The sequence below is a fragment of the Lissotriton helveticus genome, chromosome 6 (assembly GCF_964261635.1).
Source record: "Lissotriton helveticus chromosome 6, aLisHel1.1, whole genome shotgun sequence".
Lineage (NCBI taxonomy): Eukaryota > Metazoa > Chordata > Amphibia > Caudata > Salamandridae > Lissotriton > Lissotriton helveticus.
The window spans coordinates 1,892,412,696-1,892,438,000 of NC_136067.1; the positions used below are offsets into that span (position 1 = coordinate 1,892,412,696).

The window sequence follows — 25,305 nt, forward strand, 5'->3', positions numbered from 1 at the left end:
TACTGAACAGGTTATCCATTGCACAAGCAACAGGCTCTTTTAACTTATGGTATGTTTTACATACAGCTTGCTGCTCGCAGCATACTGCTTTGACTAACAGGTTTTGGTGAAATGTTTTAATTTATCTAAGAATGGGCCTCCATATTCCTCTCCAAACTTACCCATGAAACTTGCAGGCAGACTCAACCAATGTTTCCCTCTTGGAGAAACCGCTTAAAACGAATCTGGGTGGTTTTCCCTTCTCTGAAAAAGCTCAAATGCACTGACTAAACTATTCCATCCTTCAGTTCTGAGCTTTTCAAAGCTGCCTTCTTGCCCTCCCTCTGTGGGTGTATTCAGCCACTGTGACCAGTGACGTAGCCAGTGTGTCATGGGCCCTCGTGCAAGGAAGGAAATGGGCCCTCGCGCTGCTGGCTGTGTGCATTGTAAAATGCTGCTATAATCAGGATTCGGTGGGCCCCTCACGCCTCTGGGACCGTTGTCACTGCACCTGCTGCACCAATTGAAGCTATGCCCCTGACTGTGACAATGACCTCGGTCAGCTCTGGCAGATGAAAGACATTTAAGTCTGTGTGTTTTTGCAATGTGCTCGAGATGGGCAATGCTCAAGTGAGCTTGTCATAGTTCATCCCTAAAAAGGAGACAGAAAACCCCATTCTAGCATTAAAGCTAGTATTTAAGCAAACGGCTCAGCATTTTATTTTTTGTATTTATTTATTTACATTGTTTTCACATAGCGCTGCTTCACAGAGCGGTAATATAGCGCTGAAGGAAAAGATAGACCTGCATGGGAGAGAATATGCTTACAAGGAACATCAAACCAAATCGGTATGAAAAGACTCAGGAGTTGAAGGTTAAAGTAATGACGTGGTGGTATGGAGAAAGGTAGTGGTGCATAGCTGGTAGGTGGAGTCTGCTACAGCAAAGCCCTGAACAAGGAGGAAATAGTTCAGTAACAGTCAGATTCCTTTTGCAGCCACGGCCGGTAGTGGGAGTACCGGCCGGGCAGTGACGTGGGGAGGGGGAGGGGCAGGGTGGGGGATAGTAATGTATGGATTACGGACTTTAAAAGGTAAGTAAACATAAACATAAATAAAACGAATTTCGTTGCACACACTGCATCGCATTTTGCATTGCAGTGTGTGCAACAAAATTCCGCGGAGAAGGTGCCTGGGAAGCAAGGACACACCAACGGTTTGTGGACGAAGTCAGAGTTTTGATGGAAAAGTACAGAAAGAAGACCTGTCGGAAGGGGTGTGTAAAGGGTGAGTTCTACTGTTTGTGATTATGTATTAGGGATTGTGCCCCAAGGGAGGAGAGGCAGAACAGGAGAACAGGAGATGAGGACTAGAGGGGACGCTAGAAGGAGCCTCTTAGAACGAGCTCTGTAGCGTTGGCTACTTATCTATGCAAGTGAGTGTACTCCTGAGGAAGTCCTCACTACTGACACCTTTTTCTCTCTTGCCTAGGGGTGATGCTAAGTAGGGATGTCACCTTAGTGATAGCGTAGGGACAGATTAATTGCTTTTCTGTTCTAGGTTAATGAATACTAAGATAGAGATTGGATTAGTCATCGCGTGCCTGATGCTTTTAGAACTAACAATTTTTCTTATTCTGAGTCGAACGAGACTCTTGCGTAGGATTATGTTTGTATTAGTGCCAATTTATTTTCTCAACCTCGTGCTGAGGTGTTTGTATGTTCAGTTATTTTTGGCTTTGTAATAAATTCCAAAACTTATTCTGTAGTCAGTGGTCTTTGAATCTGAATCGTCCTGGTCATTTGAAAAATTATAAATGGAATGTTTTTTCCCCTTTACACTTCTTAGCAGATAATAAAGATCCAGTCGACCGAGGATTCTTATTATTTGGTAAGATAAGATAAAAGAATAGATAAGAATCCGGCGTTATAAGAGCTTAACCAGAAAGTGATTGTCTTTAAGCTTCAGATGTTCTGCATTTCGGTGGCTCTAATAAGAGGAATTCTATGCAGCAGGAGTGTTTTGAGTGGCCTGGGAATTTCAGCATCCAGTAAGGTACCTGGGTCTACCAGTGTGTAGGGATTTGCAGGTGAGGCAAGCCAGTGAAGATTCTTCAAAACTGGAATGATGGGCCCGATTCACAGAATGAACTTAAGACTAAATCCTAAACTTACTACTATTTGGTATTCACAGAATGCACTTACTACTTTCGGGATTCACAGAGTGAACTTACTACTTTCGGGATTCACAGAATAAATTTACTACCTTCGGTATTCACAGAATAGATTTAAGACTACTAACTCTAAGTCCGAACTCGGGGTGTAAATTCTGGCCCGGAGGCGGAGCTTCCGGCTTGGGGGCGGAGCTTGCGGCCCGGAGGCAGAGCTTCCGGCCCGGAGTCGGAGCTTGCGGCCCAGAGTTGGAGATTTCAGCATGGCAAAAATCCCCACCTACGAGCCGGAAGCTCTGCCTCCAAGCCGCAAGCTCCGCCTCCGGGCCGCAAGCTCCACCTCCGGGCCGCAAGCTCCGCCCCAAGCCGGAAGCTCCGCCTCCGTGCCGGAATTTACGGCCCGAGTTCGGACTTAGAGTTAGTAGTCTTAAATCTATTCTGTGAATACCGAAAGTAGTAAGTTTATTCTGTGAATCCCGAAAGTAGTAAGTGCATTTTGTGAATACCAAATAGTAGTAAGTTTAGGATTTAGTCTTAAGTTCATTCTGTGAATCGGGCCCAATGTGATTAGTGTGTTTTTGTTTGTGAGCGGTCAAGCTGTGCAGTTCAGCATTTGTTTTAAGTGGTAGCATGGCATTCGGTGGGAGGTCTGAGAGTATGGCTTTCCAGCCTCTATCATTCAAATAACTAGTGTTTGAGCTGCAGTATGAAGCTGTTACTTGGAGCGTAAGGGGAATATTTATCAAGGGTTTTGTGTTTCCTTTGTGCCATGCAAGGGGGAGCAGGGCAACGCAAAACCTATTATGAGATTTGCCAAGCAAGGCCAAATTGCATGACCCTGCATGGCTTGGTAAATCTGCAGTAATGCAAGGCAGACCAAGTCACTGTGTTGCTTTACTCTGCCCTAGGAAAGCATTCCATGGGTGGAGAGTGGGTGTACCCACACATTCAGCCAGGGATTTTGAAGCATTCCTAGATTTACCAATACTGTTGGACTTGGGAATGCGTTAGAATGGGGGTACATCCTTTACAACGCAACTGTTACAACGAAGTGCCTTTACGACGCAACCATTACAACGCAACTTTTACAACGACTTGCGCTGGGGTGCGCTCTAGGATAAGGAATAGTTTCCAACACCTTCCCTACTATTCACGGGGACTGGAGTTGGAATAGTAAATTAAACTATTCACTATCCAGCGCCCCCCAACGCAAGTCGATGTAAAAGTTGCGTTTTAAAAGTTGCGTCGTAAAGGCATGCGTTGTAATAGCATGCGTTGTAACTTCATACATCCATTAGAATGCTATGCTTTCCCAGGGGAAGCATAACAAGCTGAAATATCTTTGATTCTCTTCTTTCTTACCTCTTACTACATATGCTGCATTCTGCAGCATACATAGAAAGAGGAAACATCCTGAGAGTATGTTTTTGTGCAGGAAGGTGCCCCTTCCTACACAAAAACAATCCTCGCTGTAACTCAGGCACCCTTGCACCATGTGCAAGGTTGCCAGCATTGGTGCTAGGCAGCAGTTTGTGCGCCAGCACAGGCAAAGAGCAGGAATGCATCATATTTGATAGATATGGTACATGGCTGCCCTATCCCTTGCTAGGTGTCTTGCTGTGTTGTGTGAAATAATGATAAATATGGCTCAAGGTGTTTTATTCTTTTTAGTTGGTGCAGATGAAAATTGCTTTTTGGGCCAACTTGCTCATGTGTTTTTCGAATAAATATTAGCTTTGAACAATTATTCACAATTTAAGCATCTGTATTTAAAGTTAAAAGTCAGAGATGCTACAAATGTTTGTTTTTTCAGCCACAGATTGTTTCCTGTCTACGCCCTGCATGACTGCCTCCCAATGATCAATTTATTCTAAAAAGTCATATGCCTGATCATTAAAAGTGTGGAAAAGTGCCTGCAAAGATTTTGGGGCATTAAACACGGACATATGTGCACCCCTTCCGCCCCATTTTGTAACACTTAGAAGCAGTTAATGTTAGAAATTACATATGGCTATAACCTTGTGGGCATCAATACATTGACCTTGCGCATACTCTCTAGGAACTTATAACCATTACCTTTATGTAGCTATTTTCTAGCCCATTCTCCCTCTCAAACTCCCGAAACCCCACCTTTCATCCAATCTAAAGACCTGATCCCAGCAAATCACAGATGTCATCAGCACTTTATCTATCATGTAATCCAACAATATCTTTCTTGTGAACTTCAATCTCCCTGGCAGTTCCTCCAGCAAGTCCTTGAAAGAAGCACTACTCAACCCTCTCAACACCATTGTGCGCCTCGATAAACATGTGCAGGAAGTTTTTCAAGCAAGCCATCACCCTGGCAATCACAAACTACTCCAAATCTGATGTCAACTGACTTCTGCACATAGTCAAATTCATCCTGCATAGACACTCACATCCCCCTTGAAGGGGATGGTGCACTCAAAAACTCACTGACAGCACAGGGGCTGTCATAATACAGGAAAAGAACAGCACTAAACACATGTTTGATATTGAAATCTCTCTGATGTTTATGCAGAAATCTAATACACAGGGCCAAAGCTACTTTTAGTAAGCCTTATGATGTATCTTGAAACCCATCAAGGCCATTGTCAAATTCTACAACCATTGCATCAATTTTATTCCAGACCACCTTCCCATCCCTGGCCCCCTCCTACCTCCACCACTGGTAAATGCACTCAATCAATTATTTATCAAAGGAAAGTGAGAACTAGCAACAGTTCAACAGCATTAAACAAGCTACTGCAGCCTCTCCCCTTCCACTATGTAACATACTGAAAGGTACCTCCTTAAAATTGTATCTGCATGGAGACCTTACTAACAATCTAACCATCCTTAAATCCATTACTCATGGGGATGATGTTCTCCAATACACCATCATTAACCATCTCTCCATAGAAGCATTCACAACCCTGAACATAGTCAATGCATCTCTTGCACAAGGCATCTGTGGAGTCAGAATTGAAAAAAGCAGACCTTACCCTTAAAGACCCTTCCAGCAGTCATACCATTCCATACCATTCTTCCAAGACAAGTAAGCAGTTGCTATACAATCTTAAGGCCTGGTTAACATCAATTCCATCGTATACGTACCAAGCTGGTTTCAAATCACGCTCTAACAGAGACATATTAGTGCCAAAGTCATCAAAAGTGCCCTTCTCATCATACAATAGGGCTCCTGCCAGTGGCTCCTGATGCTGCATGATCTTTCAGCCACCTTCGATACAACTGACCTCTAATAACACAACACTGCACTTGTTCTCCATCTACATCTACCACTAACATGAACAAATCCAGATAACATAACATAATGTGCACAGCACAAGGTCACTCATGGGTATCTATGCAATAAAGAACTTCTTGTTGCACAACTCAGTGGTACACATTTTATTCACCTCAAGAGTATGAAAAGCTGACTGAATCCACTTGGATTCAAACAGAGATGCCTCCAGCAGATGTACTGGTCCACTAAGTCTTTGGACCGTGCATCTAAAGACTCAGTATACGTAGATAGATACCTACAGATCCCACCAGCTTCGAGTGAATTGAGGAGTCTCCCATATAGTGGTAGCAGTGGTAACTTTGATCAAACATGCAACAGGCACAGGGAGGGGGGATACAGTGCAATCTTCCTTCAGACACACAGAACAGACAAGGCACAAAACAAGGCTATTGTGAAGCTCCCACTCTAGCCGTTGCAGGTGGGAGTTCCACTTGGGCAACGGTTGAGGTTCTGTGTCAAATTAGAATATGATCAGAGAGGCGGGCCTCCAAGCATGTTTTTTTGTGAATTTCAATGATTGTTACAATATTAGTAACTATTTTGTAATATTTGCCCACTTTAGTTTAGTGGAGTAGAGTGTTATTAAGTGAAGTGTGGGACAATATTGTGGCCAGTAGTGTTGTAAAGTGTACTGTGGTACAGTATATTGTGGTATAGTGCATGGGCGTAAAGTTGAATGAGGTATACTGGAGTACTGTATAGTAGAATGCGGTACAGTGGAGTGGCAGAGAGTTGAGACGCATACAGTAGAGTGGCGTAGAGGGAAGCTAGATGCAATAGAGTGGCATTCACTGGAGTGGCATAGAGTGTAGTACTGTACAGGACACTGGTATGCAGTAGGATTGCATAAAGTGGAGTGAGGTAAAGTGGATTGACGTCTGGTGTATTTGTGTATACTGTAGTGGTGTAGAGTGTAGTGCTACATCTTGAAGTGTTGCATAGTTTAGAGGCATATTGGAATATTGTGAACTGAAATAGCGAACAGTGAAGTGGCGTACAGTGGAGTGTGGTTCAGTGGAGTGGCGTACACTGAAACAGTACACACAGGAGTGGAGAATACTGGAGTGATATAGAGTGGAATGAGGTACGGTTTAGTGGTGTACAGTGGGATTACGTAATGTGGAGTGTGGTACAGTGTAGTGTTATAAAGTCAAATTGTATAAAACAGAGTGGAGTATATTGGAGTACTGTATAGTGCAGTGGTGGGGAGCGGTATACTGTAGGCTACTGTGAGGTAGAGTGTAATTTATAGAGTACAATAGTGTACAGAAGAGTATCATAAACTACAGCGTGATAGAGTGAAGTACCGTATAATTTAGTAGTGTTTACTTGTAATAAAGTTGAGTTTAATAGCGTTAACTGTTTAGATATAGAATGGAGGGCATCATAGTGGAGTAGAGTACAGTAGAGTGCTGTCCAACTCATTCAAGTTAATTATACAATTGTACAATGTAGTCACATTCAGTGTAGTGTGGTTTAGTGGAGTGGCACAGGATGCACTCTAGTAAAGCAAAATAGCATATAGTTGATTATGGTACCGTGCAACACTTCAGTCCTTCAATAACATGTAGTGAAGTGGGGTAAAGTAGAGTGGGGTACGGTGGAATAGCATTGAGTTGCGAGCACTATAGTTTAGCAGCATCAAGCAAAGTGCCATACACAAAAGTGTAATTGAGTACAGTGGTGAACAGTATAATAGCGTAGAGTATGGTGGTGTGCATTGCAATGTTGTGCAATCCTGTTGGGTCGAGTGAGTGAAGTAAAGTACAGTGAATTAGAGTAGAATGTAGTGGCATATACTGCGGTGTTGAAAAGTAAACAGATAGGGAGTGATGTAAAGTGGAGTGTGTAAATTACAAGAAATGTAGCGTTAAAGTGCAAAGATGGAAATGTTTTTCACTAAAATATATGCTATAATATGTCAATGTTGTGGGGGTCACAAAAGGTGGTTACATTTAATCCACGTTGCTTAATTTATTTCAATGTGTGTATTGTGAAATCCGTCATTCGGATTTGGTGAAAACTTGGCTGAATTAGATATTGTGGTGCACAGGTGCTTTAGTTAGTTAGTGTAACTGTTTTGTAACTTATAATTTATGTAAAGGTTTTGAGATCAGTTTCCGCAGTATGTTTGCAAAATATGGGTGTACTTTGCTGTGCTACCACGGTACATAGTGGTGCCAACTCATTAGCTGATTGGCTAATAACTGCTTTTACAAAAGTTGAAGGCAGGCATGTTGTTTTCAAGTACACTTTTTCAGTGTCTGCGTTTTGCCTTTTGGATATTGCCGTTGGTCGATGTTGGTTTTCGATAAAGTTTTGTTTGTATGTGTTCATCTTCTATGTATACCTCGACGTCTAAGTACTGTACTCTTTTTTGGCTGATATTGTAGGTGAATTTTAATCCTACTTCGTTTTTATTCAGAATTTCAAAATATTCTTTGAAGTCACTTTGGCTCCCATTCCAGATTATAAAAAGATCGTCGATGTATGTCAACCAGAGTTCTATTTTGGTTGTGTATCTTTCATTCATCTCTTGCCATGCCACAAATTTTTCCCACCATCCGATAGTGATATTCGCATAGCTAGGCGAAAATGATATTCCCATGGCGGTGCCACGTTTCTGATTGTAAATTTTGTGGTTGAAAAGGAAAATATTCTTCTGCAGGCAAATCTTTATCATTTCCAACAGCATTTTAGAGTGTTTCAATGGAGAATCAAAGAATATGACATTAATTGTTACTAAACAATATCCATCTTTTCCAGACAGCCATTCTTAATCATATCGCTAGCTATGATTAAATGCCACTCTATTTACAAAGAAAAATCGAGAATAAAAGAACTGAGTAACTTGGAGAACTACTGATACCAGAATGCACCACTCTGGTTTTTAATGAACACTATAAAAGAAAAAACAAAAAAAGGACTCACAATACCGTGCTATAGAACATTTCTTGTTCGAAACGTTGGTGGGTGATGGTGGCGGTTTCTATGAATTAAAACAAGCTTCAAAGAAAGATTCCCGTGTTTGGGAGTGCGGTTTTTCAACGATTGCTGGTCAATGATTTACGAGGCTTGGTCTGGCCTCGAAATCGGCACCCGATATTAAGACCGCACCGGTTACAGACTGTTTGTTTGGTGATATATATATATATATATATATATATATATATATATATATAATATATATATTTAAAGAGAACGTGTCAATGAGCGTTCTCCGGCTCTGCGCCGAAGATGCAGAACTCTCTCCCACCGGAAATACGCAGAATTTCCTCCAAGGTTGCCTTCAAATTGGAAGTAAAAAGATTCCTCATGAACAAGTACCTACCTTAAAAGGGTCTCAGATTGCCTGCTCTAATGCTCTGGACTTACACCCTAAATCCTGCCTGGGGTATTATTCTGCTTTTCTAGTCACTTGCTCACTTCCCAGTTGTCTATGGTTCAATTATTATAGTTCCCTTTATTGTCCCTTATGTTCATAACCTTTCTGTTTGATATGCCTATTTGATTTGCCTGCATATTTGATATTCCTTTGTTGACTGTACTGCAAATATTGTAAAGCGCTCTGATATCCTTCGGGATCATGTTCGCGCTATATAAAACTTTATCAATAAAAAAAAAATATATATATATATGTATATATATATATATATATATATATATATATATATATATATATATATATATATATATACATATATATATATATAACAACAGTTAATGCCAAAGTGCAGAGGGTTTCTATTGAATTAATATACTGGTGGAGCAACAACCTAATATATACCGGACTGTATCTGAATCCAGGAAGGGGCGGGATTCAAAGTTTGTAATCAAACACAAACGGTTCACACATTCATGAAGGGGAAAGTCAAACATTTGAATCCATTCATGAGACCTGGTCTTCTTCTCTCATGATTGCTGACTGCTTTACTACTATCAGCATTTGTACAGCACACAGTCTGACATTAGGATGGCCCTGAGTGCTTTTGGTAGTCCGGAGATGACTTTCCAGCTAGTTTTGAGGTGTCCATTGGAGACCAGAGCCTGGTTCATCTTGCATAGTTTAAGAGAGTACTATGTGGAGTAGCCTGCTTTTCCCATGCCTGATGACCTGTCTAGCTGTCTCTCACTAGTTATAGAGGGCTCTGTAACTTACAAGTTGGGTGTGAGTGCACCTTGACTAGCGTTTTGTCATTAGTGCCTTGAAACCGCAATGGGCAGGTAAAGTGCAAGCATTTTGTATACAAATGCATATCTTGCTTAGGTTTTCCACTGCAGGTGATCGGAACAACAAAATGTTGTGTGTACAGGTGTGTATTCTGCTTAGCTTTTCCTTGTGAGTGACTCAACATAAATTATACTTGCTTTAAAAAACTAGCCAACTCGCGTGTAACTGCAACCGTTGCATATTTTCGGTAGCTTTTGCAAGACATACCTGAAGTTTTTGAGAACAAAACTTTCCAACTTTGCTCACACCTAGTGGAGATGTCCTATCAGTGGAGTGAGTCACAATATGTTTTAACTCTGTTAGGCGAATGTGTCAGCTTTAATGATTTGTGGTTGCCAGTCCAGGGCGTATCCATTAAATATCACGTTGGTTCATATGTACGGTCATTGCCCGTCAGATGTACATGTGTGGGAGGCAGCTGGTGGTAGCTGGTGGGTGCCATAATATCCAGTTTATTGCATAATTAGTCTGTGCTGGATGGATGTTCGGCCTTCTGTGTCCATGTGTTCTGTTATGGGGTATATTGTGGTAAGTCCTAAGGTTATTGCTGTTGTGAGCACACGGATTCCCAACTGCAGGGTACAGCTGTGCTGTGTTGCTTTTCCTGTTGACCCTTTACTGCTGTATGTTGACACGTCTGACTGCTACCACGTTTTTGAACCCGGAACACTATTGCTTACACTTAGAAGCAGTTGGGTATCAGTGGCACGAGGTAAATCTGGAAACTGATTTGATTAAATGACAGATTCCACACACGTGCACGAGAGTGACAGATTCGTAAACAATGGCATGCATCTGTGGCAGGAAGTTTAATAGCAAAGCAGTGTCCTGATTTTTACGTTTTTTTTAATTCTCAAACTTTTCCAGTTGTTCTTAGAAAGTGTGGCAGACAGTGACGGTCTAGCAAACGTTTTGAGGTATGCATTTTGTCAAACACTATGTTTTTTTCCTTCTCCTAGGGGAACATGGGGTTTGTTGGGCTGGGGCAAAAAACCTGCTCCTACTTACTCCCCCCCCAATCCTGGAGGGCGTTCCCTTCGCATCCTAGGAAAAGGCCTGAGTGAGTTCTCTACTAGGAGGGAACCTCCGACCTTTTCAAGGGGAGGAATCGCTCGGCGAGGTTTGAGGATTTCTCCAAAAGCTTGGTGTGTACAAATATCCAATTTATTCCTGCGATGGAGTGTCGGCTCTCCAGCCACAAGACAGGATTTACTCACACACAAACTTCTTCGAGTAAATCCTCCTAGGAGGGCAAAAACAACTTTTGTGAACTGCAAATGTAAAGCTGCCAGCGTTAAGAAGCTCTGTGAATCAGGCCTACACACTCAAATGACTTTGTGAGCCGGGCTCACAGTCATTGACCACGTGAAAATGATGGATAGCCACGCGCTGTTCATGGACATAGAAGAGGTCTGCAGCACGGCACGCCATGGATGTCCAGCCCCAGGAGCTATTTCTGGTTCTGCCAATGCCCCCCGCGTGCAGCAAACACTGTGCTCAGCACAGAGCAGATTTATATCCACGCCCTGTGCTGGCGGCCTCCTCCTACCCCGCAGATAAGGTATCTCACTCCATCCCAGGCCTGACAAGGAATGGAGTCCGCCCAGCGTGGGCTCTGTGAGCCCTGCAAATAAAACAGGAGCTCAGGGAAATCCTGAGCGAGCCAGGGCCGCACTGGGTGATACCCAAGGCCAATGGAAATATGCAGCAGGAGAGGGCCAAAGTATGCGGCAGGGTTGACTAAAATATGCGGCAAGAAAAAGAAAATTGTGCGGCGTAATGCGGCACATTTTCAGATAGTATTACTTCATTATTTTCTCATTTTTAAACATAGTACCACTGTCTATGCATAGGTTACACCTCATTCATACCAGTTTCACACCCAAACATAGCAATAAGCAACAGAAAGGTGGCCAATCAACTTTTACAAAGGGCCTTTCACTGAGATGCAACACGTGTTGCAGTATTTTACTAACCTTCGATCCGTTTTAGTTAGTAACGTAAAACGCTATGTGTGGCTCATATAAGTCTGACCAGCCGCGGCCCGTGGAAGGTGTTACGGTGGGGCAGGGAGGCGGTGAGGGAGAGGGTCCGGGTGGAGGGTTCTAAAAACCGGCATACGGATAAATGCAGGTAAGTACACAATTTAATTAATAAAACGAATTTCGTAGCGCACACTGCATCGCATTTTGTTGAGTCTGACTCAACATGCACCGCCAGGGTTGGCAGATCTGCTAGCCTTCTATGTTCCTCTGCGCACTCTAGGTTCAGCTGGCCAAGGGTTGGCTTGTATTCCCCGAGTCTTAAGAGCCAGAGCTGGAGGCCGCGCCTTTAGAACTCTCGCGGCCAGACTCTGAAACTCTCTCCCAGCCTCCATCAGAGGGATCCAGAATCACCTTGCCTTTCGCAAAGCCATAAAGACCTGGCTTTTTCCATTGAAATTCCTCTTCAGCTTCTAAAGTCACAGGTCTTTGGTTGCGCTTGGACACCCCGTTGCTGGGGCAACCATGCGCATTACAAATCTTATAATAATAATAACTGATTATTTTGTTAAAATCTGCAAATTATGCAGCATATTATGGATTATGGGGCAAAATGCGGCAGATCCATAACTATGCACCCCATTTTTAGGTCTATCTAAACAGCACTGCTTAGCTTGACTCGTTTTTACCAATTCTTTAAAATATACTGTGTGGATTTCGGTTCTGCCCAGCGGAGTATTACTCCAACTTCCTGCTATTGGCTGTTTGATATATCATGCCGCCTCCTATGGAGTGCTCACATTGCCATGCAGGAGTGACAATTTCACGTCTGAAAAGTACACTAAATAATCACACATTACATTCTTGAACCTATAGATACATTAGATACACAAAGCAATCATTTTTTTTTCACTGTTTCAGGCCTTTTAACTCCTCCCATGCTGGTGACGGAACCGCTCCATCACCAGCCACGGACGCGCTGTGCTGATGACGGAGCGGTACCGTCACGGCCCGCTCAACGCGCCTGCGCGGCGCGGATTCCACGCCTGCGCTGGACGTTCTATTGAGCGGGCGGGGCCGTGACGGAACCGCTCCGTCATAAGCACAGCGCACCCGAGGCTCGTGACGGAGCGGTTCCGTCACGAGCATGGGAGCGCCGCGCGGCCCCCCGACCGCCCCTAGCACTGCGGCGGAATAGCCGCCGCAGCGAAGGGGTTAAATGTTTTAGTCAGGACTAAAAATGCAAGGCAGGTCTATTGGCATTGCCATTGCTTTCAAAATGTGCTTGCTGGAGAACCCCTATACAACCCCCTGTAGAAAGGGTTGGTTTCCTTTTCGTGGCTTGGATAGGACATATTCTAGGTGCCAGTCTGGCACTAGAGAAAGCCGGTAACAATGTTGTTTCTAAACATATAATGAACACTGTGGCATGGAAGGCTGGCACCTGCCCAGGATGCACCTGAGCAGTTCTGGTTTGAGTAGATTGCCCCGGGCAGAAGAAACCTCTCGCCTTAAGTGTTGTATCTTAATATATTCATAATGATGCAGTAATGTGAGTCTTTACATTAAGACTCATTTAAGGGGTTGAACAAGGCTTGTTTGGATCAACGTAAGGCCACATTTCTTTCTCATTGAGCACTTTTAGTTAATCTGTTCAAAATGGTTTTCAATATGTGAGTTTCCATCATAATGTATTTCTACACGCTTTTTATACTCATATGATGGAATAGTCTCTTTATATACTACTTGGTAAAAAAAAAAAAGAACAAAACCAAGAAACTACAAAACACACCCAATATTACACAGCCTTCACAGTTTGTATGATGCTGAAAAAAGCATATGGAACAATCGGATCCGGAAGAAAAGATATGTGCAGCTGGGCGAGGCACCTGGAGAAAATGTTTGTCTAGTAGAGAATAGAAGAATGAGAAATCACATTTGTTGATTTTAACTCAACCCCTACCTTTACCCTTGGGTGTACGTGTGTAGTACAAACTCGAACAGCTGCCACTGATGTTTATACGGCAGCTTTAGTCATAAACGTGTCAGCTGCTGCCTGTGAAACCTGTTTCCCGGGGCACCTGTCACCTCTCCGTCTGGAGAGATGCCTAGCGACAGCCGCCATTATTCTAATATTGAAACTAACCATGAATTCCCTAAAAGTCCCGTGTAAAAAGGCAAGCCAAAATGCTTTCCAGGGAAAGATCCTGGATATTTAAGGAAGAAGGTACAGGGGCCTGGGGTGACCGGTTGGGTGTAATAGCAAAACCTTTTATTATTGAGACAAAATGTAAGGGGAAGAAAGAGAGGGAGGCTACCTGCCCTCCAATGAAAATGTTCAATCTATAGAAGGTAGATGCCGAGGTAGGATTCTCAGGTAGCAGGACATAAACAAACGCATGGGCGTTACCTGTAGACAGCAGAGATAGCCTACAGGAGGTACATGAGATGCAGTGTTGAGCATCACTCAAATGGCCTATCCCTGGGTGACATAGATCTTACAGGTTTAGCTTTGAGACAGCAGGGCTGTATCTCATGATTCGCCAATAGTCCAGACTCAGACCCTCTCACAGCGGTGCAACACTCGCAGTAGTGTGCTGCAGAACTGCAGGCCCTGGCAGCGTCTCACACCTCACCTGGATCTTACAAGAGTCAGGTGACCTGTCCATCAGGTGACACAAGACTTGCAGGCTTTGAGAAGAAGCATCACAGATTGATCTCAGGTCACTGAGAATTGACAAGCTGGGGCCTCAGATGGCAGAGCCATCCCTCGAGTGGGAACAACAATACCATTAAACCATCCATATGAGGGTTCCATGTAAAGACATTGATGAAGAAAACACGGATAACAACTAGAAAATACAAACCATACAATAATACGTCCATACAGCATTTTAAATACTTAAATTCATCCAAACACACTTCTCATCAGTTGTCCGGCCAGATAATTTGCTATTATATGCCCAGCCCCAACATATATGGGGCAAAGTGCACGATAATGTGTCAGAATCTTCGTAGACATTGTGTTTCTACTTTTGATTAGAACATAACAATGTTGGGAACATCATGAAAAACAATAGTGTGATAAAAAGGCAATAAGGCTTTCTGCTCCAACATTGCAATATTTTTCTTTCTTTTTCTCCCCATTTACATGATAACATTCTAACCTGTGTGGGTGGAATGTTCTAATAGCTTTATAGTCATTCTGCCTCGGGCTATACTGGTTGTTAAAGGCCCTCTTATGGGATACCTGAGCCGCAGGGGTAGAGGGTCTTTAACATGCCCTTTGACCCTACAAAGCAGGCTATAGTGCTGTAATCATATCACAAAAAAGGCCATGGGTCCGGAGTTAACGGGAGGTCATGCAGTTGACTGGGTATACTCTACCACACATATGAAGGCTGCTCCATGCATATAATTGGTGTACCAGCGCAGCAGCATGTAAGCATATGAGCACATGGGCTTATATGCCAGGGAGTCACAAGAGATGTGGTCCTCACGTTGACCACCACACGGTGGAAGGTGAAGATACTATGTGTATTAAGGGTATGCCAGTGCAACAGCATATCAGCATAGAAGCACGAGGGCCCATGCTGGGAATTCTATATTGGGAATTCTATGCGAATAATAGGTGTACCAGCACAGAAGCATGTGGGCATATAAGCACATGGGCTTGAATAAAGTTGCAGCATAGCTAACCTCGTAGCCCGTTTTAAACACTCAAATTACAGCACTGCACCTTTTCTGAACACACCAGGCTCACATAGGGTTTTAGCATACCCGCCCCTTCTCAATAAAAACATTCTGAGCTCCTCCCTCACAGCGAGGAGGTTGTAGCCCGCGAGGGGACTAGGTCTCTCACATGAGGAGGCACCCCTATGATGAAGCATGACACCTATGGTGTGTGAGGGGAACCGTCACACTGCCTGCATGGAGAAAACAGCCTCCCCATAGACGCCTGTGCGGTCGGCGCCATTGCAGCATTGTGATTGGCTTAGGGGAGGAGGCTGCCTGCTTCCTATGAGGAGCAGAGAGAGGAGACTTGAAGCGGGACCAGAGGCGAAGGTAAGTTTTGATTAGTATTATTTGTTTTTTTATTAAACCCTCCCTTCCCCGCGTGACCTCCTGTCCCCCCACCCAAGAGTCGCGACTAGGCCCCTCCCGGAGAAGAGGGTGGAGACCGTCATGCCCTCTTCCATGGTTAGAGCCATGATAAGGGAAAGTTGGGGTTAGTCTTTTCTAATCTGCCTTGTGGTTTTTTTCCCTCCGAAGAATAGACAGGCTGTGGGTTCACTAGTACTGCTCTTTGATGTTACATTATGTTTGAAAGTCGAACCTAATTCATTCTAGACTCATGGGCTAAGGTTTATATACCTGTACCCTGGAGGGGAAAGGACAAGCAATTGCTCCCTGTAGGATTCTATCTATAAGGTAGCTGCCTACACTGGAGTATGTGCTGTGTGTGGTGTGTAAGGTATTTGCTGTGTGTAAGTCCCGAAGACTGCGTTTATTGCGAATGGTGTCCAGAGAGGACAAAGGTGTTTGACTCTGCACGAGATGGATGTTTTACCTACAATGGGAAATTGTGCCGCACCGGCATATGCCAATTTGTTTATGGCGTCATTTGAAGATCAGCATATTTACCATGATGACGAATGGGCGAGAAACCTCCAAATGTTTGTGAGGTTCAATGACGACATCTTTTTAATATGGAAAGGGACAGAAGAGTCACTAAAACACAAACTAGAAGCATTGGACACCAAAAACGACAGAATTGGGTTCACATGGACCATAAACAAAGCAACAATACAATTTTTGGATGTAGAAATCACTAAAGCAGGAACAACTTTCATCACTAATATATATCGAAAACCAACTGACAGAAACAACCTATTGCAATACCAAAGCCACCATCCTCAATCATTGAAAACGCATCTACCATACTCCCAGTTTCTTAGAGTGAAAAGGTTGGTCTCAGAAGAAAACACATGTCAACAACAATTAAACATCATGGCAGCAAGATTTGAAGCTCGAGGCTATCCACAAAAAATCATTAGAGAATCACGGACTAGGACAGATCGTAAAACCAGATCAGAGCTGCTAACAGCAATACCAAAAACGAAAGAAAAAAGAATCACATGTGTCAGCAAGTACTCTAACGTAAGCACAAACTTCAAAAAGATCATTCGAAAAAATTGGCAAATAGTCCAACTGGAACCGGATTTCAAAGGAATAGTTCAAGAAGAACCACTGTTTGCATTTACCAGAGGTAAAAACATAGGAGAACTATTAAAAACCCTTAAAGAGATGCCAAATAAAAGTACATTCAGAGGCACAGTACCATGTTTGAACTGTACAAATTGTCATAACATAATGAAGGGTGCAAGTATCACACACCCGATGAAAGGATACAAAATTCCGTTGAACCTGAATGCCACATGCGACACTACTAACATTATATATTTGTTGAAATGCCCTTGTGGACAGGGATATGTGGGCCACACAGAATGGAAATTTAAGACTCGCCTGAATGAGCACAAAAGCAATATAAGAACAGGACAATTGAAATCCACAGTAGCAGCACATTTTATGGACAAAAAACATAACATCAGCCAATTGAGGGCTTGCGTGTTAGAAATAGTACCTAAAAAAGATGGACCGCTGAATAAGAAAATTCTCTTACAAAGGGAAAACTATTGGATTTACCACTTATGCAGCCTGAAACCCAATGGGCTCAATGAAAGAATGGAGTTTACTTGCTATCTACAATAGACAACTGCTTGTGTAACAATTAATCGATTAGATCTGCCATATTTTACGACTGTATTAATGATCATGTAACTGCACTAGAATTAACCATGTGGTGAGCGCAGGACTCGCAAGATTGATCACGCACAGTGAATGTAACGTAGTAGAGAGAATTGTATTTGATAAAGTTAAGGTTGAATAATCTTTTGAAAAAAACTCGGCATCTCTTAAAGGTGCGCATGCGCAAGAATTGTGTTTGAATCAACAGCGTAGCATGGAGCGGAGACGCTGCTTGTAACGGATACGAATCCTGGTTTAACTAAGGTGAGATACGAGGTTGAATTGCAACTTTTACAGATAAATAGAACGGGGAACGTAGTACACGAACGCCTAGGTGGGCAGCGGGAAATGTTTTAAGACACATGAGTCAACGATTAGAACGTGAAGGTTAAGCCTGTTACGAGTGTTACACACGATGAAACGCTTCGAAATGAGATCAGTTTAAATTGAGTTACTGAATTTCCCAACTTGAGGGGTACAAAGTATACAATGAACGAATATGCTTTTTTGAATTTAGAGATAGAGATGAAACCTTTTGATTACATATTGTGTTATTTGTTTAATTTTCAGGCGTTTTCCTGATGAAGGTGCCCAGTGCACCGAAATGCATTGAAATGATTTGTTTTCACGCCTAATATGAACAGATTGGAACGTAACGTGGATAAAAAAGTGATGTGAAAAAGAATTAAAGTTCACCAATTAAACTACAGTACGAACAATATTGTATATTATTGCTGAGATTCAGCGTTTGAAGCTTGTGCCTAGGGTGACACTCCTGTGAGTGAACAGGGGTGCAATCAGTAGAGTTACCTACAATGATGCCTTCATTGAGTAGATAACTTGCATGTCCTTTGTTCCTGGGTAATCTGGCCCTAAAACTAGCTCTCTGGAGCATTGTGGTAGAAATCCCTTATGTTCTCTGCCAACTTTTCCTACTGCACCTGAAACCCTCCCACCCCCTCGTCTCCTTTCCCATGATGAGTTAGGAAGAACCCAGCAAACAGAGGAACCAGTATAATGCTGTCTCGTCTTAATCTGCAAAACACATTGGCAGGTGTAGATCATCCTGTCCTGGCTGGAAGGAAGAGGAGAAGGCACCTGTTTCTGAATGAAGTAGGATTTCTAATTGCAAAAGAAGACAGTTATTTGGTTAGTTCTGACTTCCTGACAGTGCCCCTAAAGCAGGATAAATACGATTAGGCTAATGTTTTGCATTTTATCTGTATTTCAAGAAGACTCTGTGCTCCCTCCCAGAGAGGATGCTAGCTGGAGACTGTGCCTTGCATATAGCTTGAAGGATTGTTTTCCCTTTAAGGCCAATACTAGATCTAGATGACGTCCAGCTATTGTGGCCAGCTGTAAAGAAGGTATGGATGTACTGTACAGTGGCAGGAGGGGAACGGGCCTTCGAGGAAATCCAGCTCCAGGGCCGGTGGACTGAAGCGCCAGCCACTCAGGTGCACAAGGATCTTCCATTCCAGCAGGCCAGCCTTGAGAGGGGAGCAACCATGTGATCAGAATTTGAGAAGCTGTAAGGATGCTTTTCAAGACTGCCAGGCATTGTCAGCCTGCATTTTTACTAGGCTTGGGCAGAGTTCGTGCGTGGAGTTCCACTATGCGGAACTCCCCGAAGTGAAAAACAAACTCTGTGGAGTTTGGCATGCGGCAGAGTGCAGTTTGCGTCGATCTTCCAGCTGCTCGGGTAGAAAGTCTACAAGAGTGGCAGCTCGCGCTCGCCAACTTACCATTGGTGATCGCGAGCGGAGAAGCTGGTCTTCCTGCCACTCAGGTAGAAATTCTACCTGAGCGGCAGTTCGTGATCGTCAACTTTCCATTGGGGATCGCGAGCAGGGAAAAATCTTGCGGAGTTCAGTTTTCTGCACTTCGTGAGCTCCGTGGAGTGCATAAAATTCTGAAAACTCCACGAACCAAGCGGAGTTCACCGCCCAGGGTTAGTTTTTACCCACGCATCAGTTCATATCCCTAGTCCCAGGGGAGTATGTATCAGCTTTGAAGCAGCCACTGGGAGACAACAGGATTTTTTCTCCTCCAGACAGTTATAAGGTAAGTGTCCACTTGCGCTGCAGCCAATCTCTTTGATGCCAGAACTATCTGAATGATCTCGGTAACACCAGCCATGCCAGACTTATATTTAAAGTCACTCTTGGACACTCCATAAATCCCAGTTCGAATGGGGGATCCGCTGAGATCAGTGGGTGACTCCAGTTTTGAGAGAGCTCCTGCAAACAGAAGATCTTGCCTGAATTTTAGTACCTGTGCTCTGGAGACACCTATTGCCAAATGTATTTTATTCTAGGCATGGGCAGTTTTACACCTAGAGGAAGGAGTCATCCTTACTTCTGGATGTCAAGACAAGAAAAGAAGGTCCAACAGTGGCTTCCGGCCCTTGCAGCCCACTGTGCATAGTTTTCAGCTACGCGAAGCAGGAACTGGAAGCATGACCTGGTTTTCAGCAACAGCCTGCACCCACTCCACCTTCTCACAGAGCAAAATTTACCACATACATCCTTTGGCAATATGCAGGAGGCAAGGGTTCTGGGCACAGGGCCTTGGCCTAGGGCCATGACCTGAGTTCAATCACAATCCAAATGGGGAGCAGCAGCGGCCCTTCCACATGGGTTGAGAGGCCGCTCCCCCTTCCCCCCCATCGTTTTCCAGCAAGACGAATGTCAGGCTGAGCGAAGGTCAGCCTGACATGCTCTTCTTGTTCAGGTCAGGCAGCCAGGGGCTAGACATGCTCTAGCTATGCAGGCTCCTGGCTGCCTGACCTGAACTTTGCCAGGCTGAGGATTTCACAGCCCTGTGGCCGTGATCTCCACAGCCTGGAAAAAGTTCCTCGAAGTCCTCCCGCTCGTGGTGACGGGATGCGCCACTGATTGCCTCGATCCTGGGCGCTTCAATTTTAAGCCATGAACTGCCAGGGACGATTTTCAGACAGTGACACCTCATCACAGAGTGGGGGTGGCGGGAGGGGGCGTTAGCTGTCTTACTGACCCCATCCCACTCTGTGACGAGTGAGGGAAGGCAGCAGTCCCAACTCTCCTGGGACCTCCAAGACCGTTCTCTCTACAGTGAAGGTGTTTAATGTTTTTTTTAACATGTTTGGTGTGTGCATGTATGAATGTATGTGTATTTGTGAGTGTTGTGAATGGGTGTGTGTGTGCGTGTGTGAATGCATGGGTGTGAGTGAGTGTGACTGGATGTCTGTCTGTAACCCCTCCCTGGTAAAATTACCAGCCGCCACTGATGGGTAATTGTTTATTTAATTTTCCCTTGTGGTCGTCTGTCAACTCCCCGCCCCCCACCCTGGCCCCACCTCTCTACCTTACCTGCACGGGCTGTGTGGCGCTTCTGATGGGACACCCCTGTGGAGCTACCTGCTGGGATACACCTGTGGCACTGCTGCTGGGACACACCTGTAGAGTTGGCTGCTGGGACACACCTATGGAGCTGCTGCTGGGACACACCTGTAGAGGTGGATGCTGGGACACACCTATGGAGCTGCCTGCTGGGATACACCTGTGGCACTGCTGCTGGGACACACCTGTAGAGGTGGCTGCTGGGACACACCTGTGGAACAGCCTGCTGGGATACACCTGTGGCACTGCTGCTGGGACACACCTGTAGAGGTGGCTGCTGGGACACACCTGTGGAACAGCCTGCTGGGATACACCTATGGATCTGCTGCTGGGACACACCGGTAGAACTGCTGCTGGGATACACCTATGAAGCTGCCTGTTGGAATACTCCTGTGGAGCTGCTGAGGGGATACACTGTGGAGCTGCCTGCTGTGACATGCCCATTGAGCTACCAGCTGGGGCCCATCAGTGGAGTTGGATGCTGGACACACCTGTGGTGGTGTCTGCTGGGATACTCCTGTGTAGATGCCTGCTGGAATACTCCTGTGTATCTGCCTGCTAGGACACACCTGTAGAGCTGCCTGCTGGGCCTCCCCCTTGGAGCTGCCTGCTAGGACACACCTGTGGATCTGCCTGCTAGGACACACCTATTGAGCTGCCTGCTTGGACACACCAGTGGAGCTGCATGCTGGGACACACCTATGGAACTGCCTGCTCTGACCCATTTGTAGAGCTGCTGCTGGGACACACCTGTGGAGCTGCTGCTGGGACACACCTAGGGAGCTGCTGCTGGGACACACCTATGGATCTGCCTGCTGGGACACACCTAAGGAGCTGCTGCTGGGACACACCTATGGAGCTGCCTGCTGGGACCCATCTGTAGAGCTGCTGCTGGGGCACACCCGTGGAGCTGCAGCTGGGACACTCATAAGGAGCCGCTGCTGGGTCACACCTATGGAGCTGCCTGCTGGGACCCATCTGTAGAGCTGTTGCTGGGGCCCACCCGTGGAGCTGCCTGCTAGGACACACCTGTGGATCTGCCTGCTAGGACACACCTATTGAGCTGCCTGCTTGGACACACCAGTGGAGCTGCATGCTGGGACACACCTACGGAGCTACCTGCTGGGGCACACCTGTGGAGCTATTTGCTAGGATACACCAGTGGAGCTGGCTGCTGGGACACACCTGTCTAGGTGCCTGCTATGATACTCCTGTGTAGATGCCTTCTGGGATACTCCTTGGAGCTGCCCGCTAGGACACACTAGTGGAGCTGCCTGCTAGAGCACACCAGTGAAGCTGCCTGCTAGGAAACACCTGTGGAGCTGCCTGTTCGGACACACCTATGGAGCTGCCTCCTAGGACACACCTATGGAGCTTCTGGGGCACACCTGTGTAGCTGCCAGTTGGACACACCTGTGGAGCTGCCTGCTGGGACACACCTATGGAGCTGCCTGCTGGGACCCATCTTTAGAGCTGCTGTTGGGGCACACCCATGGAGTTGTTGCTGGGACATACCTAAGGAGCTGCTACTAGGACACACCTATGGAACTGCCTGCTGGGACCCATCTGTAGAGCTGCTGCTGGGACACACCTGTGGAGCTGCTTCTGGGACACACCTATGGATCCGCCTGCTGGGACACACCTAAGGAGCTTCTGCTGGGACACACCTATGGAGCTGTGTGCTGGGACCCATCTGTAGAGCTGTGCAGGGGCACACCCGTGGAGCTGCTGCTGGGACACACCTAGGGAGCTGCTGCTGGGACACACCTATGAAGCTGCCTGCTGGGGCCCATCTGTAGAGCTGCTGCTGGGACACACATATAGAGCTGCCTGCTGGGACCCATCTGTAGAGCTGCTGCTGGGACTCACCCGTGGAGCTGCTGCTGGGACACACCTATGGATCTGCTGCTGGGATACACCTATGGATCTGCTGATGGGACACACCTATGGATCTGCTGCTGGGATACACCTATGGATCTGCTGCTGGGACACACCTATGGAGCTGCCTGATGGGACTCTGATGCATCAGTCAGCTGCACTGGACTTGAGACTTGGGACTCACAGCTGCATAGATGAGAAGCAGGATGGGATCAACTGGATTCTGTCCTTGGCAGCGCTGGGGACCTGAGCATCCGCTGCAGTGGAAGCTTTAAAAATCTAAAAGTGCATGGGATTTGCCATCCCCTGAAGAGAGAGGTTTCCTCAGACTCTCAGAAAAGGAACACGCTCTGCGGGGTTTGCTGTGCCCTTAGGGGAAAGCTCAAAACACTTCTAATGATAGTGATCAATGGATGTGATGTGTTTATTTATTTTATTTCTAAAGCGCAACACTTATCTCCAAGGGGATGTCACGACGCTATATAATTGCCTCAACAACCCACTTAGAGAATATTCTGAAGAAGGGCCAATACATCGTCCATTAGCATGGAAAAGCCAGGTTTTAAACTCCTTTCTAAATCTGGCATGATTCTCAATGACTTGAAAAATCAATGGGAGAGCGAGGGTACTATACTTAAACAATGTGGGCTCGTCTACATTGTTTAAGTATATGATTCTCAATGAGACAAATCTCCTGTGCTGTTAAGCCATGTCGTCCTGCTTGTCAATGTTCTGCCAAGCCATGCCACCCTGCCCGTCAATGGGCTGTCAAGCCATGCCACCCTGCCCGTCAATGGGCTGTCAAGCCATGCCACCCTGCCCGTCAATGGGCTGTCAAGCCATGCCACCCTGCCCGTCAATGGGCTATCAAGCCATGCCACCCTGCTCGTCAATGGGCTGTCAAGCCATGTCGTCCTGCTTGGCAATGTTCTGCCAAGCCATGCCACCCTGCTTGTCAATGTTCTGCAAAGTCATGCCACCCTGCTTGTCAGTGTTCTGCAAAGTCATGCCACCCTGCTTGTCAATGTTCTGCAAAGTCATGCCACCCTGCTTGTCAATGTTCTGCAAAGTCATGCCACCCTGCTTGTCAGTGTTGTGCAAAGTCATGCCACCCTGCTTGTCAATGTTCTGCAAAGTCATGCCACCCTGCTTGTCAGTGTTCTGTCAAGCCATGCCACCCTGCTCGTCAATGGGCTGCCAAGTCATGCCACCCTGCTTGTCAATGGGCTGTCACGCCATGCCACCCTGCTTGTCAATGTTCTGCCAAGTCATGCCACCCTGCTTGTCAATGGACTGTCAAGCCATGTCTCCCTGCCTGTCAATGTTCTGCCACGTCATGCCACCCTGCTTGCCAATGTTCTGTGAAGCCATGCCACCCTGCTTGTCAGTGTGCTGTCCAGCTATGCACTTGTACTGATGCTGTATCCCTGGAAATAAGTGGCATTTGCAACTGTTCAGGTTTATGCATTATTAGAATTCGCCACGGTTTCCAAGAGCACTCCAGCAATAGAGCTGGAAGAATGGTGTGAATTCCCAATGACATCAATGAGAAGGCATTTCTGTGGGGATAATTGTACAACGTGTGCACTTACAGGCAAAGTGTGAACATGTATTTGCAATTGTGCAATTGAACTGTTATGGTTTTTAATTTATTTATTATTTCAACATTGAAAACATTTTCCCTGTGGAGAAACTGCCTCCTAGTAGTAAGGTACATGCATTGGAAGTCAACAGCAGAAGATATGTACTGTAAGCGCCAGCAGTAAAAAATATGAATTGAAAACACGTCAGTAAAAGATGTGTTTTGGAAGCACCTGCATTTAAGGATGTCAGTTGGAAGCACCAGCAGAATATGAGTTGGAAACACTCGCAATAAAAATCAACATTGGCAGCAAAATCAGTAATGTAAAAGAATTTGAGGGAGTACAAGCGTGAAAAGCACAAGCAGTTATGTATATGAATTGTAACCACTAGCAGTAAAGTACAGGCTTTGGAAGCACCAGCAGTAAAGTATATACATTGGAAGAATCAGCAGCAAAGCACTCGAGTTGGAAGCAATAAAGTAAAAGCTTTGGAAGCACCAGCAGTAAAGTATATGAACTGCAAGCACTAGCTGTAAAATGTATGACTTGAAAGCACCAGTAGTAAAGTACAAGAACTGGATTCACCAGCAGTAAAATGTATGACTTGAAATCGCCAGCAGTAAAGTACAAGCACTAGAAACACCAACAGGAAAGTATATGGATTGGAAGCACTAGCAGTGAATTGGAAACAGCAACTGTAAAGTATATGAATTGAAAGCACTAGCCAAAAGGTATATGCGTTGATGGCATGATCTCTAAAGTAAATGAATTTAAAGAACTAGCAGTACAGTACTAGCATTGGAAGCACCAGCAAGAAAGTACTTGAATTAGAATCACAATTAATAGCAAAATAAAGTATACACAATTGGCAGACCCCGCAGTAAAGCATATGAATTTGAAGCATTAGCAGTACAGTGCAACCACAGGAGGCACCAGCAGTAAAGTATATCAATTGAAAGCACTAACTGGATATGGATTAAAAGCACTA

The 25,305-nt window shown here is 45.1% G+C and overlaps 1 protein-coding gene across 1 annotated transcript in view; it reads right to left on the reverse strand.

Annotated features, from left to right (window-relative positions):
* CAPN8 (calpain 8) overlaps window positions 1-25,305 on the reverse strand; it is a 197,606-nt gene that overhangs the window by 166,122 nt on the left and 6,179 nt on the right. The gene's annotated exons all lie outside the window — the stretch shown is intronic.